This window comes from Mastacembelus armatus, chromosome 3 (assembly GCF_900324485.2).
Source record: "Mastacembelus armatus chromosome 3, fMasArm1.2, whole genome shotgun sequence".
In the NCBI taxonomy this organism is placed as follows: Eukaryota; Metazoa; Chordata; class Actinopteri; order Synbranchiformes; family Mastacembelidae; genus Mastacembelus; species Mastacembelus armatus.
The window spans coordinates 10,888,688-10,905,209 of NC_046635.1; positions in this window are offsets into that span (position 1 = coordinate 10,888,688).

Below are 16,522 nucleotides of genomic sequence, written 5' to 3' on the forward strand. Positions count from 1 at the left end.
AATGTGTTGTTACTCATTTATTTCATTTTTCACTGATAGAAGTGTTTTCACAAGGACGGTACAGATGAGACTGTGGGTTATATTTCTCTGCTCAGTGTGGATCTAGTACTTCTCCCTGGCTGTGCAAACTGACCATCCAGCTGTTTCAGCATCATCAGTCCTGGAGGATTATGTTTTCCCCTAATTTTTATGCATGCAAGCCTAACCCTCAGTGCTGATCAATGGATTGAATGCAGGTTTACTTTTCCTCACTGCCCATAACATTCAGCACCACGTTACATTACTCTTTTCTGTATGTCATACCTTATTTTGAAGATGTACCATACAGTATGTCACAATTATAATTGGATTGTTCAGCTTAAACATCTCAATAATATTAAATTCTGAATTGATAAATGAATCACAGGAAAAATATAAAAAGAGGTTGCCTTTCTAATCTCTGATTCATAATTACACCGACCTTCACTCAAGTCTCTCTGGCTGCAGAATTTACACTAGACCAGGTTAGAGGCAATTCATTTTTAAAATAAAACATAAATTCCTACAAGAATTTATTTCTAAAACTAAAATTTCTATTCCAAAGTGCACTAACTGTTCTCAACAAACAAAAAATATCCTGATAGCCACAGTAAACCATTGTGATGACACCTCTACTTAGCAAGTACAAAAGCAAAGAATACTAAGTGCGGTATGTTTGGCACTTAGCATGTAGGGGCTGCCAATTACTGTATGCTATGTAAAATAATTACCTAAATAACACAAATGATCTAATTAGATAATTAGGCCTACTTAAACCCAGGTGAGGAAACAGCAACAATGTTTGTTTAGTTCCAATTTGCGATATTTGCTATAGCTTGAGCTCTTTGTGTTTTCAGTTATAACAGGGAGCTAATAAGTCAGAGGATGCAGTCAGGTCATCAGCTTGCAGGCTGAAGTGGGAAATGTGAAACTTGGCGCTATTTTTGATTCCTTGTCAAGTGGTATTTGGTGTAATTTGTAAAAATCATGCTACATGTCAGATGAATATTTTTCCTCTGAATTGTTCATTATTGGTGTTAAGCAGGTAGTATTCTTCCTGTTTCTGCAGTATATTCTAGTTTCCCAGTTTTCCTTTCCTTTCTGCTGCTTTATAATTCAGCACAGTGTTTCACAAGGAATTCAACTTTCAACTGGCAAGGACACAGATCAGATCAAATGAAAGCTCAAAACAGATCACAGTTGCTTTAAGACACACAGTACCAGCAGTATATTAAAATCTAAAAAAATTTATTAATTTATTTGGTGATTACTGAAACATTTTTGAAGGGATTTAAAATGAAAGGTTTGCTCTGTGAAACCTACTTTTCATGTCTGTGTATCTCATGCCTGAAGGATAACTGTTTACTGGAATGGCTCCATTTGATGTTTTTGCTGTTCTATTGAACTTTCAGTGTTCATCACATTGAAAAAGTTACTCACTTTTTCAGAACTTGGCAGAACTGTGTCAGATTGTCTTCTCAGTAACCAGAGTGTAGTCTGTTATGAGTCTGAAAAAGCTGTCATGTTTTGGCCTCGGTGTTTTCTAAAAGGTACATGTTAATTCTGCAGATAGAGAGCCTGAACCTGTCACTGAGTCTTCAAGGCAGAAAAAATAATTACTGTTTTAGATGCTGTTTTCATTGTAAATACCTATGTGAATACGACTCTAACTACAGACAGAATGGCACCTTGTGTGTTTAAATGATATACAATTTGATTTTCAAGGAGTGTGCAAAAAGCCTACTGAACAAGAAAGCGAACACATTGAATGGAACAAATGTTTTCTGACCTTTGAAAAGACATTTTCCTGGCATTTAAGCTTTTTTATTACTTATATGAAGAACCTTGAATGCCCCTAAAATAAATTGCTTCCTTTATTAAGAAAATATTTCTAAAGCTTGTTGCCAGATGATTCCACCTTAGAATCTGGCAGTAGAGTTTTTATTCATCATCATTAAGAGCATAAAGATCTGAGGTTTAAAATGAACATGACATCCCCTGCAGTCTCTCTAAAAACAAATTCTTACTTTTCTTGGCTTTACATTCCTTTTTTGATTACATGAAAACATAGAGTATGTACAAACAATTGTACAAATAACTATATCTCGCTGTGTTGGACAATGAAAACGTTTTAGATCCAAAGAAAAAAATAACAACTTCCAAAAGTAGAACATTTATTAAATGCTCAAAGATGTTTGCTCATACGAGGGGGTTGGGGGGGTTGACTGAAAATCATCAACAACAAAAACACTCCACTGTTTTCAAGCCTTACTGTTTACTGTAATGCTAATATTGTGGGGTTTGGCTGACTATTTCATTGTTTGCTGCCTACTGTAGTAATAACCCTATACTTTGTATATTTGCTTGGTGTTTTTGCATTTATCTTAAATGGTGTGTTTGCACTCAGAATGACTCTGAAGGCTGATTAATTCACTTGGCAGAACACAGACACCAAGCTGTCACTGCCATTAAATGCACAGAAAGAATATCTTCATATCCACCCCCAAGCTACAAATATTAATCTGTCTTTGAATTGTCCACTAAAGCTACACTAGCTCTCCCCAGATACACTCTACTGACTCCTTATAAATGCACCTAAACACAGATAGTTCTGCTGATCATAACTTTTGAGTATTGTCTGTCACTATGGATCACAGGATGAGGTCTATTGAATCAGTAAATGATCTCAGAGCTGCTTTTGGTCTCCTGACTGAAGCTTAGATCCGTGTGACTGATGTACAACAGGATGGAAACAAATGCAACAATTAGGAACTACTCCTGACTAAACATATGCCTTTAAAACAGTGTTTTGCTTACTCTTGGACCTTTAGTGGCTACTTATTCTGACCAAATAAGGCAAGAAGTGCAGATAATAACCAATATGTCTGTTCCTTGAGGGCAAACTAGCACACACATTATAATCTAAAAGGGATCGGCACTTCTTTCGTGATTCGTGCCTTACATGGTAATTCAATCTTTGTCCCCTGTTACTGGGTATCACCTTATTGCTACTTTGCCTCAGGTTATGAGCTGCACCAGCTCAAATGGTTTATTACCCCTTACTATTAACATTTTTATGAGATGTGAATGAGCTGTGATATATCACTGACATCAGAACATACAAAAAAAGAAAATAAAAATTCCATTAAAAATTGGTTCTATTATCAAATAAGTAATACAGTAAATATTTTGTCATTTCAGTCCCCAATACAATGCTTCATGCATTTTTGAGTTACCTGAATTACAAAATATATGAGATGTCTTATTGTAATTCTTGTTAAACAGCGATGCTTGGGTCTTTAATGCATCACTAGATTTGTTTCTCTTCAGACTTTTAATGAAAATTGTTTTTTAATATCTTTTTTTCATTCATGTATGAAATGCTAAAATGTTCAAAGGATATGACTCTATGCTTGTGTGCGAAAGCAACAGTAGCTCAACCCAAGTGCACAGCCATGTGGTGTTGTCACTTTAATTTCATGAAAAACATTTATGCAGCATTTATGTAATAATCAGAATCATTTGGAAAACAGTAGAAAAAGTTTGCTGTAACATGGAAGCCAATAAATCCACGGTTCATGTGGCCATTTTGGATGAAAACAAATCAAAGAATCAAAGTGAGCTGCTTATCTCCCCCTATCTGGACTTGCACCATTCTTAGACAAAATTAAAAAGTCATAAATTTTACACCACACAGATATATTTGAAATTTCCCATGCACACTTGTGATCTCTTTTTCACCCATGCACTTTTAAATCAGAGCAAGGTTTACAGCCCAGACCGTTTATATGCAACTGGTGTAACTGCAGGCCATGTGGGAGAGAAGCAACCCATATATAATTAGTAAATATTTGATTTCTTCTAAAGGAAGAAGATTTATTGCATGCTTACTTTTATTGTTAAGCTGTGCTGCGCGGTCATTACTTTGGATTGTATTATATGCTAATATGCAAGCCTGCATTTGCACAAACCTCTGTTCTTGTAATTCTATGCTCTCTGTCTTGCAGTTAGGTAAATAAATCTCATCATTTAACTGAAACCATTTCTGTGATTTGTTATTGCATTGAAATAGGTTGTAAATTATTTTCTCAAAAATATATATTCCAAAACCATATATCCATTTTTTGACATTCTGATCCTGCTCATTTATTTCTGTGAGTGATTCGCAAAACATTTTCTTACTGTACAGAGGCTGTTCAGAAAGCATGAATAGAAATGTAGATAATAGAACTATATTGATTTAGATTATACCATGTACGCATTTGCCCTGTGTGGTATGCTGTGAGTACTTATTGCATAGAAAGAGGGTCTGAGCCTACTCTCTAATTCCATCAGACAGCTCCTTTCATTTAACGTCTATTGTTGAGAGCACTGAATAACAGTTGTTTCCATGGTGACACCTACTTGTGGGGAGATGTAGACCTTCATTTTTGTCAGATTCAGGGACAAAGATGCAGGATGTGGTGAGGGCTCTGGGAGGTGGTCATCAGCACATTCTTATAAAAACGAGGATGTTCTGATTGTGAAGGATGCTGTCCTTTCCCTGGCCACTGAATGTCCAGTGGGGCTGTAAGCCCCCAGGTCAACTCTGTGTTTAGTATAGACAGTCTGTCTCTCTTGTTCACTCTCTATCCCCTATTACCTCTTTTGCGCCTGTCCAGTTGATATATAGCCACAATTAAAGAACACTCACCACCACTTAACATTCACTGGCAATAAAATCAACAGCAGGCTTGCACCTTGGGACAAGGTGCTGTTGTTTAGTGGAATCAGCTCATTGCCTCATGTTATCAGATTACCTTTAGTGCCTTTAAACTTGGCTTCCCTAACACTGGAATGGCTGGGAGGTCTAGCTAGAAGTACAGGACGAACTCATTAGTTTTATTCTTGGTGACTGGTTGCCTAATGTCTGCCTGCAATGAGTAAAGGACTAATACGACATGGAGAATGGGAAATCTCACTTGTAATTAGTGCTCTCCTGCTTCCCTGAGGAAACAGAACACACCTTTGAAATGCCTCCAGCTAGCTCATCTGATGTTGTCTCTACATGCTTTCAATCCCCCAGTCAACTCTGTGGATGCACGTACAGTAAACACACCTTCACAAAAGCGCCCTTTTGTGGCCAACTGAACTGTGTTACCTTACATTACATTACAAAAAGGAAATCTTCTTTCGGACAATTTAATGATGGCAATATTTGATACTTTCAAACGACGCACTGCACCAGGTCTTCAGCTTTACTGAAGTGAGTCTATTGAAAGATTTCAATGGATGAGTCATCTGCAGTCAAGATTCACAGTGACAAAGAAAGAACTGAAGAGACAGCTCAACAGGAGGCCATGCCACACATCCTGCCTCTATCATATGCTTTCCTGTTGCTTCCTGGACTTTTCTAGATGTTGTCATTCCCCGTCCAGTCTCCAGGTGTCTCTTAATTTTCCCTCTGACCTTACACTGTTGTAATGGAAAAATAATTTTTTCTTGTATTTGCAATTCTTTATTTAAAGGGTTTGATTGATTTCAGGAAGACACTACAGATGTAGTTCTATGTTTTATGTTTTTCATGTCTTTGTTTTACCAAGTGCCTACGTGACAGAACACTGTGCAGTTAACGGGGCATTGTGTTCTCAATGATGTATTGCTGTGGCTACATACAAATGTGTGCAGGAGTATTTTTGAGATATGCTTCTCACTTATGTGACAGGGAAACTAGGTGTGAGGATGAAACAAGTGCACGCCCAGCATGCCCAGGATGGAGAACTAACTGCTAAATGAGATTGTATGTTTTTGGGAAATAACCGTATTAGGGAATAATCTTTGTCGTAGAATAGGAAATTAAGGGAAGATCATTTACAATTGTCTGTAAATAACAGCCTCTACCTAATAAGAGCTGAGCAGCAACTGAGTGTCTAACTATTTTGTGCTGCTCCTTTCCTTGCTAGGAAATAAAACTTAAAAGACAATTAGGTCAGTCATTCTCTTTACTGCTCTCCTCAGCAATTTTGCCACAACACCTGCACACCTGGCACCCATTCTCTTGTTATCTAGTCCTCACTCGGCCTCACATCACATCTGTGTGCACTGCAGCCATTAGCTCCCTTGGCATACAGTATAGTTGGCTGGTTTCTTTGATTCTCGGTCATATTGTCTGATGTGCTCACTTAGCTTTTGTGCTCCTATAGCCTCAGTACTCTAGTCCCCCGGTGTTTCTAATATTATGGTTTCTTGTGTTTCACTCATGTTTGGACTTTCCCTGCTTTTGAACTCTGTCTACCCTCCCTGGATTATTGCTCTGCTTTGACTGTTAGGATGCCTCTGATCCCTGCTTGGACCTGCACTCGGACTCTGACTCTTCCTTTTTAATACTGTCTCCCTGGACTAAAGTAAGTCTTTTGTGGTTCTCCTGTGTTACATAAAAAAAAACTGTTTCATTTTGCCTGTCTGCTAAGTGTTTTTAGCATTTGGATCATATCCATCTCAGTCTGAAATTTTCTAATAAGAAACATGACAAACTAACTTTAAAATGGAGTTGTAGTTGTGATTTTTAGTTGAGTTAATTTGACCTTAGGGAAACTGTTGCATTATCAAGCAATGGCATATCACATTCTTGCATTTGCCTCATTTACTATCTCACTCTCCTGTTCCCTCATGCATTCTATTCTCTCTCTCTCTCACACACACACACATTTCAATTTTCATATTCATTTTGTGAATCAGTGTTGCTATTGTCATTGCTTGTCATTGAAAACAAAAATCAGCATCACTATGAATTTTTCCCATAATGTGTGTTCTCAAACTAAGGCTCTACAAGCATGCTAGTAGCTTTGTGGGGCAGTATTTTTACATAGCAGTGCTTTAAGCTACATTCTAGGATCAGCATGCTAATAACCTCAAAATGACAGTTCCATCATAATGATGCTTATCAAATGCTAATGCCATTACAAATCAGTATTGGACAATACAAATCAGATGCTGACACTACATGAAAAATGAGAGGATCACTAAACCAGTTACAGTTCATTTGAGAAGGATGGATGTTTGACCCAAATTTTAAGGTATTCGAATAATTATGACATTTTACTCAAATCCACAAATGTCAAGAAAGCAAAATGGTACAAATCAGGCATTGCAAAAATACAGTGAAAGGGTCCTGGACTTACTTCTATTGTTGTCCTTGGTGTTTATAGGCTTAAACAACTACATCAAGACAGAAACAGGTGTACAGGTATAAACTTTCTAACATTAAGACTCTTACATCCTCAGATCAATGATAATAATAATGTACAGTTTAACCTTCAAGTGGATTTTCTACAATGACCATAAGCAGCTAGCATAAAGTTGAACTGAGTCTTTAAATAGCAGAGATCAAGTTGAAATGTTTCATTCTATGTTAAATTATGAAGACAGACAGTTCTTCACACTGTGTATAGCCCTGTTCAGTGTATCCTAACGAGGGTCTTTAGCAAAAGGAAATTGGCACTTTCCTCTGGAGGAGAGTCTTCCTGTCTGCAGAAGAATTAACAACCTTTTCATACTGCAAGACATTCAGATGGGGTTCACTGACTCTGTGCCATAGACCCAGGTTCCTCTGTCTATATGTCTGACATCCACACATATTGTATGGCCATTTAATTAGGTTCTGGAGTGCCAGCTGGACTGCTCACAGCTCTCCACGCAGTGCTCATTCCCTGCTTCATCAAATCCCCCTCCATAACTGCCCAATTTCGACTGTTGGGCTTTCCTAATGACAAAACACTTCCCTTGTGTTCCTTCATATGAAATTAACCAACTGATCCACATGTGGGAATCTTTCATGCCGTGAAGCCACAGAACCTGGGTGTAATTAGTACAGAGAGCAAGCCGCCATCCCAGGATGTGGAGTGAACACTCAGAAGATTTTCTATGTTGTATTTATAGCACCAGCCCTATTCTCCGATAACAAAGCAGCCTGAATGTGTGGTTGAGACATTTATCATAATTGTTGAGAACATATAGCATACTACAGATGAAATCCATAGCTTTTTTGTTTAATTTTATACAGTCTGCTTAATGGAAGTTTGTTAGATGTTTAGACTGGCACTTTATAGTGGTTATTCTTATTTACAGAATGTGTTGCCTGTTATTCAGTGTTGTTGCTCTTGAGAAGCATCTTGCTAACTTTCTGGCAGACAATGCCAAGAGAGCTGTCCAAATCAGAGCTCCAAACATAAATACTGTTGCCAAGTCTTCATCATATTGTTTAGTGATTTCCTCGCTAATGCAACCTTAAAATAGTGCATGTATTTATGATTTCCTGAATATTTCTTATTTGGCATACCGCCTATTCACGTCTTAACTGCTGAATGCTGCGTTCATCAGCTAAATGCAAACTTCCTGCTGTTTGGTGCTCAGCAGGTATAGTTTTTGAGAAGACAAACTAATTCTATGAGATCTGTGAGAGTGATCCACAATAACCTTGCAATCCAGAGTACTAACAATTAGCTGAAACATGTTATATAGGTTCACAAAGCCTAGGGGAGTTGCAGGTGATAATTTTATGTAGGTTCATCATCAGCAGTGACCCCTTTCACATTTTTTCAAGCTGTTATTTGATGTTTTGTTATCAGGAAGCTATTGTTTATACCTGCTTTAGAGGTGATCAAACTCCTGTAAACAACAAAAAAGCGAATGCTGCCATGCTGCTTTTTTGCCTGTGGCAGTGCGATCCTGTTGTCATAATTCAAAATGTTGAGAACAGCTGCTCTGGATAATAATGTCATCCACAATCTGTAGTCAGCAACATAGGAGCCATGAAGCTGTAACACCTGCTGTATGAATCAGCAAAGCAAAACAATCCAAACTGAATGAGGAGCAGAAAGGGCAATTTTCCCTTTTGACTCTCATAGTGTTATACAGTAAAAAATTCTCACAGTGCTGGCACTTATCAACAAGCCATACAATATTATAACAAAAGTAATTCATACACTGACTACAAAGAACAACATATAATATTGGTAAAGAATATGTGGGTAAATGATTGCATTTATTGCTAGATGATATATTGACAATAATGCAGAATGAAGACAACACTGGATCTGTAGGGATATTGCTGAGTTTCTGATCCATGATGATGACTTGCAATTACGTGGTAACCAGGTTAAATGGGCTTGTGTACACGCTCATGCTAATCGTGGGAGTTGACATTGTAGGATTGCACACGCGTGCAAAGTGATTATGAACAGTGGGTTGGTGGTGCAGTTCAACATTTAGGTTCCATAATTAGACTGCACTGATTACACTGTCATGTGCAATGTGTAAATTTGTACACAACCTCACACTGAACTAATTTTTTTTTTTTGTTAACATGATGATAAAATTACATTAACTCATATGATCTGGTGATCTGAACACCAGCTTCTATTTTCTAGGCCTTATTTAGTTATTAATATGTCTTATTTCCAAACAGACATTTCCAGCTACACTTGGGATTAGTAATTTTATCCACATATGTTGTCACCAATGTCAGAAGACAAATATTTTTTCTTGAAAAAAATGTGAGATTCTGCACTGACATTATTCTCTACCTTGACTTAACTAAACTATGCCCATAATAGTAGGAAAATACTTAAAATGTAAATAAGTATTAGAAATGTGTTGAGAATGATTTGATTTAATAACATTTTTCTAAGCAGGTGGCAAACTACATGTATTCTGTTCAATAGGTCTTTATCTTGCCAACCCAGTGTCCCAGGAATAACATTTATATATTTACTTTTGCTGTAAATGTGTTTTGAATGATAAAGATTTTAAAACAAATGATCAATTATGTTTTCCAGTAAGACAATGAAGTGTTATTTTAATGTGTACTATCTTGCAAACTGCAAAATGTTGAGACTAAACATATCAGTAAAATGGCCCCTAAGTCCTTGAATGCATCCAGTGTTAAAATGAATTTATTTTTAAAATAAAAAATAACAAATATTTGCACTTACATAAATAACCTTTTTTTATTGTTGTAGTTAAGGTTGGAAGTATGTAACTCAGAATGTGAACTGAAAATGTTGACTCTGAATGTAACAGAGCATAATTATAAAGGCAATTTAGTAATATATATATATATATATATATATATATGTATATACATATATATATATATATATATATATCAGTGTTGTCCTTTCAGCCCAGTCAAAATCTGGCTTCAGAACAGATATCAACAGGTTTATTTATTTACTTTTTTATTTTTGGGGTTTTGTTTTGTTTTTTAAGGCGCAACATGTTCAATCAAATGGTAAGTGAGAGCTGTGAGTCAATTGCAAAATATAAAGGTCATAACTGTGTGGTGTCTTATCAGAAAATGACATCTGTTCTAGACTAAATTGCTATTATTTGGACTTTCAGCAAAAGGGCAGTGTGCATCTGTGATTCAGCACAAACAAGCCACAGTCGACAATTCTAGTTAGATTTTTAAGGATAATTTAATAAATAATTTGATATTTTAAACATAAATATGCATCTTCATATATAAAGCTTAAGGTAGACCGAAAGTTTTACAGGCTTGTTTTTTGGACGAGTTTAATTATTTGTCACTATGAACAAAAGGTTTCATCCTGTTGCAGGTTATTTAAATCCTACATTCCAATTATGGGCTGTATTCACCCTGAGTTCACATTATGATTCAAGATCAGCCGTATTTATTGATATCAAGTTGTATTTACAAGAATGAAAGCCAATCAAAATCGTAAGAGGAATCCCAAAACAATAACAAGCTACAGATAAATAAGATTTGTGAATATTTTCTATGGATTGGTGACATAAATTAACTTTTAACTCTTTCTCTGATTGGCTTTTTTATCAGCTTTTTTTAAAAATTAAATTCAGATTATCTTCACTGTTAAGGTTATTGTCTTTAAAATCAAGTTGTGATAAAACATAATATATTTTAAAAATTTTGTATTTGGTCTAATTCGCTCAATTTATTTGGAGTTGCAAAAATGAGTTGCAAAAATGTGTTGAATATGTCAGATAGGTAGTTCATGATTATAGCTGACTTAAGGTGTAATTTCATCAATTTCATCATCTCTTTTTCCATCAGTCTCTTGATCAACTTAATCAATACCTTAAATAACTCTTTTAAAGACACATCAATTCTCTCAATAAATTGATGCTTTTAAATTGGCTTGAGCCTACTTCATGTTATTTTGTTTCTCTTGTTTCATGTCATGTCATTGGTGACATTACAAAAGTTTGCTTTTATTGTGTATTTTTAGTGTTTTAGCAATGATGCAGAAAGAAGAGAGAATGTTTCTTTTTGCTGTTGTTACCCATGAGAGAAATTAACAAATAAAAAAAAATCTAATGTGTTGCAACCCATTCTGTGTTTTTGAATAAGTGATCAATTTACAACTTCCAGTAGCTCACGGGCTCTAAAATAGATAAATGGACTTAATTTTGCCAGTGTTCATCGCGCATGACTCCATTGCCCAACCAATAAAGCACAGAACAAACTATAAGGTTAAAGACACTGTTGATATTTCTAAAAAAAAGTACAGATAGAGAGGTGTGGTTCCAGTTTTCTTACTTAACAGTCTTGTTTTCATTCAGAATTCCTTTAGTGGGCATTAGAGAATAACTTATAAATAAATGCCATAGCCATCATTGTTAAACTTGTTCTGTTCTTTGTCACTGCATGTGACAGTCTCATCCACAGCAACACTTGCTATATATAAGGATTCCCACATCTGGTAGTGCCAAAGAGGTCAAAACACAAACATAATCAGGAGATAAAACCACTATAATACAGAACATTGTGACAGGAAAGACTCTGACCTGAATTGTTCATCACTATCAGAACAATTCTACAGGTTAGAATTTGAGTATCGTGATTTCTCCTAATGTGGTCACTAAGTTGGCTATGCTGAAAAGTAAGACTTGCTATTTATAGATCTTATTAAAACATAGATAATTGTAGTGTAATAAAATGGGAAAATGATCTCTACACACTCTCCATCCAAGCATGTATAGAGTAAAACCCTATTAATGATGGGGTCTGATCCTGGTCATAAAAGTGAGAATGTAATTGAACATTATTATGAGCACGGCAGATTTTCTTCATTGTTCTGCTGACCTTTTTTGATTAAAATTCTGACTTTTACTGGCAACTTTTGTCTAGGTATAATCAGTCTTTTGTCCTACTCTCACTTATTGTACTAAGGAGGTTTAATTAATGAATTCAGAATTTTATGTTTAAACTTTTGCAATAGATGCAGATGGCATAACGTTTTAATAAAATATAAAGCAAGGACATAAGACTGGGCATGTAAGATATAAAAAGACTAGACCTTCCCCAGAGGGGAAAGCACATGAAAGAACAGCACGGAGACAGGCTTGGAGGTAAAAACTATCCATCCACTAGCCATACTACAGCAGATTCCAGCTGACACTGGGGCGAGAGGCAGGGTACACTGATACTAATGGGCAATTTAGAGTCACCAATTACTAATAACTAATAAGAGCTAAAGTAACAGTGTAAGTGACAAGTACTTCTGTAAGTACTTCTATAAGTACTTCTGTTTTTTTCATTTGTCTGATGAAGAGGGAGCAGATGTTGTCAGGCATTTCACTTTCTAAAACTGACAATCAGAAGGACATCAGCATAATGTTTGCGAGACAAATGCTCTCCATTGGACTGCTATGTCGATTTTTTTTTTTTTTTTTTTTTGGCCTGTCCACAAGACTGAGCAGCTTGTCCTCACCAAGCACACCCACTGTGGAATAACATTGCTAAGATTTTTCCCTTCATGTCCCTGAGCAATGTGTGGGTGAATTTAAAACAATACATTTTTCTTTTAATGGCCACTGACAGTATCTACCTTTCAACCGCATACCTGTGACAGATGTGCCATCTATCAAAACTGAGAGCTCTCTGAAAGTAAATAATTACATCTGCTGCTATTTTTCTGTGGAACGGGACATCACATTTCCTCCGCTGCAGAATATACAATGGCTATTATTTCTACAAAACTCTATCAAAGGACATAATGAGCCCTGAGAAAATTTCATAGCTCCATACTTGTACTACTTTGGCAAAGAAGATGCAATACTTCAATTACAATAAAGTGTATATATCAGCTTTAAATTTCAAATGTTTTGCAGTTTAGGGCTTTTCTTGTGTTCTTGTTAGTAACACACATGCCCGTCGTTATGGGCAGGATTCCATCTCATAGATACAGTATACGTCCATCCGCTTTCTTGACATTTTAAAAGAATTTTTACATAGCAGGTTTTATATAAAAATAACAAAAATATCTATTGTTCATAAAACAACATTGATAGAAAAAACATTTGAAATTGCAACATGCCATAGGCTACGGCAACTTGTGTTAAAATCCATTGTTTACTGATGATATTAGGTTGCAATAATCAATAGCAAGCTGTGTCTGCTCTAGATGGAGCAACGGGTCTGGTAACACAGCTGGAGGTAGCACAAAACCAAAAGCAAAAATAAAAGTACTTGAGTAATATACATTTTTTGTCATTATCATTATGCCTTTTATTGTGTATATAGTGAGACGCTGTCCTTGCTCAGCAGCTGAGTTGGTTTTACATGGATCTGTTGTGTAGGTCTGCAGGTAGTATCACGTAGCATCAGTGACTGAAACCATAGAGGTAATTGCTTTCAACTAACAACATGTGCTGTGCGGCTCGTGTCCTTTGATTTTTTTTTTTTTTTTTTTTGAGGAGACAGCAGAGTGCAGGAAATAGCTGAATGGATTTTTCAACATTATTTATGTGTGCAACCTTATAATGGAGAAAACTCTGAAAGATGTGCTGTGTTATGTGAGAAATAAGTGAAAGGGGGTTAGATAATGGAGCTGGGTTTTACTTTTATGTCTCTATTAATCTCACTATGATAATATAAACTGGGTTGGAAATGTAGACAAACTCAGATTCCTGATATTACAATGTTTAATTAATCCCTACAGCATGTTTTTTATTAAACTGGGCCACATCTTCAACTCAATGTTAACCCTCTCTTTCCAGAATGAACAATAATATGGATTTATAATGCGGACAGCCAGGGGAGTGGTGGGTGATGCACAGAAACAGTTTCCAGTCCATTAGGTGTTTGTTAATGGTTCTGTTTGTCCATTAAATGACTGTCCATGAGAATGTCTGGAAAAAGTCAAAGCTTCCTCTGGGACAGACTGTTGTGATTTAATGCCATCATCTCTCGTACCACCCCACATTAGCACTTACAGTATTGCCACAATCATGCTGTAACTGTCTCACTGTTTTACAAGCACAAAATGTCCGGAGAGGAGTTAAGGGGTCCAAGTCACCATTTTAATTAAAGTTGAATCAGAAAGCGAGGAGGAGAACATGTTCGGAGTCATTTTTCTTTGTCCACAGTGGTTTCTATGTTGTTAATGTTAATGCACGTTATTGTAAATCCTGTCGCTGCACACCTGAGATGTGATTATATACAGTATTTCAATGCCCATTGACAATTGTAGTCTATACACAAACACTCACACACACACACATGCAAACACAGTTCTAGTTAGTTGTAAGAAGTGGTGAGAGCCAGTGAAATGGTCAGATGGAGCTGGCTGACCGGTGTTGGTGGCAGGTAAGATAAATCCCTGTAAATCTGCTTTTTAAACACCTGCCAGGGATTGATATTGGTCCTGCTCTTTAGAAAGTGTTTTAATCAGTATCCCCAAGAGATTACTACTCACCAATCATCAGCACAGTGTATACACAGCTGACTTTCTCCACCATAGTAGCATGCTCATGTTACTATTTAAAAGCACTTTCAATCAGAGCCTCTAAGAGCTGGTAAAACAGCTGTAGACACTCGTTAAAAGTAAAGGCAACATGCAGCGCTTAGTTTTTAGTCTATATTTTTAGATATTTGTGATTCAGGGCGACTTTCCAATATGATGGCAACAAGAAAAAAGAAGAGAGGTCCAGAAATCCTGGTCCTGAGTAACTTGGATCCAGATGTGACCTGAGAAGATCTCACTAGGGTTTCTCTTGTGCGTTGTGCTCGGTTCAACTGCTTATCAGCTGCCCGAAACACTTTAACTAACACTGTCAAACCTTTGGTTGCTGCCTATGGGCTGTGTTTCATTTGGGATCATCTATAGATCAAATTACTGCTTACTCTGGACAATCAATCAGCAGCAAATCTCAATTTCCATGGAGATGAAGAAGAAACAGAACACCAGCAGTAGCGCTGAATTGCTGATACAGTAAGTGTGAGCTTTCAGCAGTTCCACTCTTCCAGGATTAGGCTGTGCTTTGGTATACACTCCCTGACCGACTGTGTGGATAAAGGACCACTACTCTTACGAGCCTCTGACCTCCCCCGTATGCCAGCTGTTTTTTTAATTTCCATTTTCAAAGCTTTGATTTCCCTTTCAAAGAATGTGTAAACGTAGGGAAACATCATCCCAAAGAAAATTTTTTGATGACCGAATATGCGCACCATCAAAGAGATGCAATTTCAGGTAATTGTACATCAGCCACAAAATGCTTCAAGGTGGCGATAACAGTGAAATAACAAGTGATAGTTTTAATCCTCAATAACATTTTTCACAAACTAAGGGAATCAGAATTGTTTTCTTCCTATGGCAAAAGCGAGCAAAAGACCAGAAAAGAAAAGAACAGAAGTGCTCCGCTAGTGTGTGGTTAACAGAGATGTGGCAGCTGGCTCCTCCACTGTTTGCCTATCTTTTAAAAAAGCATCTTTGAAAGGTCTAAATAAACAGTGTTTTAACTGTGCAGCCAAGCAGTGCATTTGTCTAGTTCTCAAATCTTCCTTTACTTTCTGGTCTATACAACAATACTGTGATCAGTGGCATCGATTCTCCACAGGTTCCCTGTGTGGTGAAGATCAGATGTGGAGTAAGCTCAATATGCAGTGTCCTGTCTGTCTCTGATCATCTTTACTGACTGCTCGGCGAATCGGTGTCACTTTTAGTGGCCCAACAGGTAATGCTTTACAAATGTCAAGGCGTAATGCCACAATTACACCAAACAGACAGTCTAATATAACTACACATATTTGTTCCTACTCTTGTATCAAATGTTTGCAAGGACAAAACCACAATGAAACCCAATGAGTAAACTGCTCATGTCCACCCCAAAAACTGGGGATGACAATGGACTGTGACTAACAAAAACAGTGTTTGAACAGCATCAGTGCAGCAGCTACACTGGGAAATACTGTAATAAAAACAATAAAGTGCATCAGACTGCAGCTTCTTGGTCAGTCAGGTTCAAAGTGTTAAAAAGACTGTTAGCAGGTGATTTAGAGCTGGCAAGCTGTGGTTGCTCGTGGCTTTTTCATCTACCTGAACTCATACAGGGTAGGTATCCTCAGGGATCAGAGGAGTCAGACTTTTATAATTCACTCTGCTAAAAGACAAAAAAAAAACAAGCACAGCACAGAATGCACTTGGCACAAAATAGCTCCATTACATTGACATTGCTGCTTACCCATTGTTTCACTTTCTGA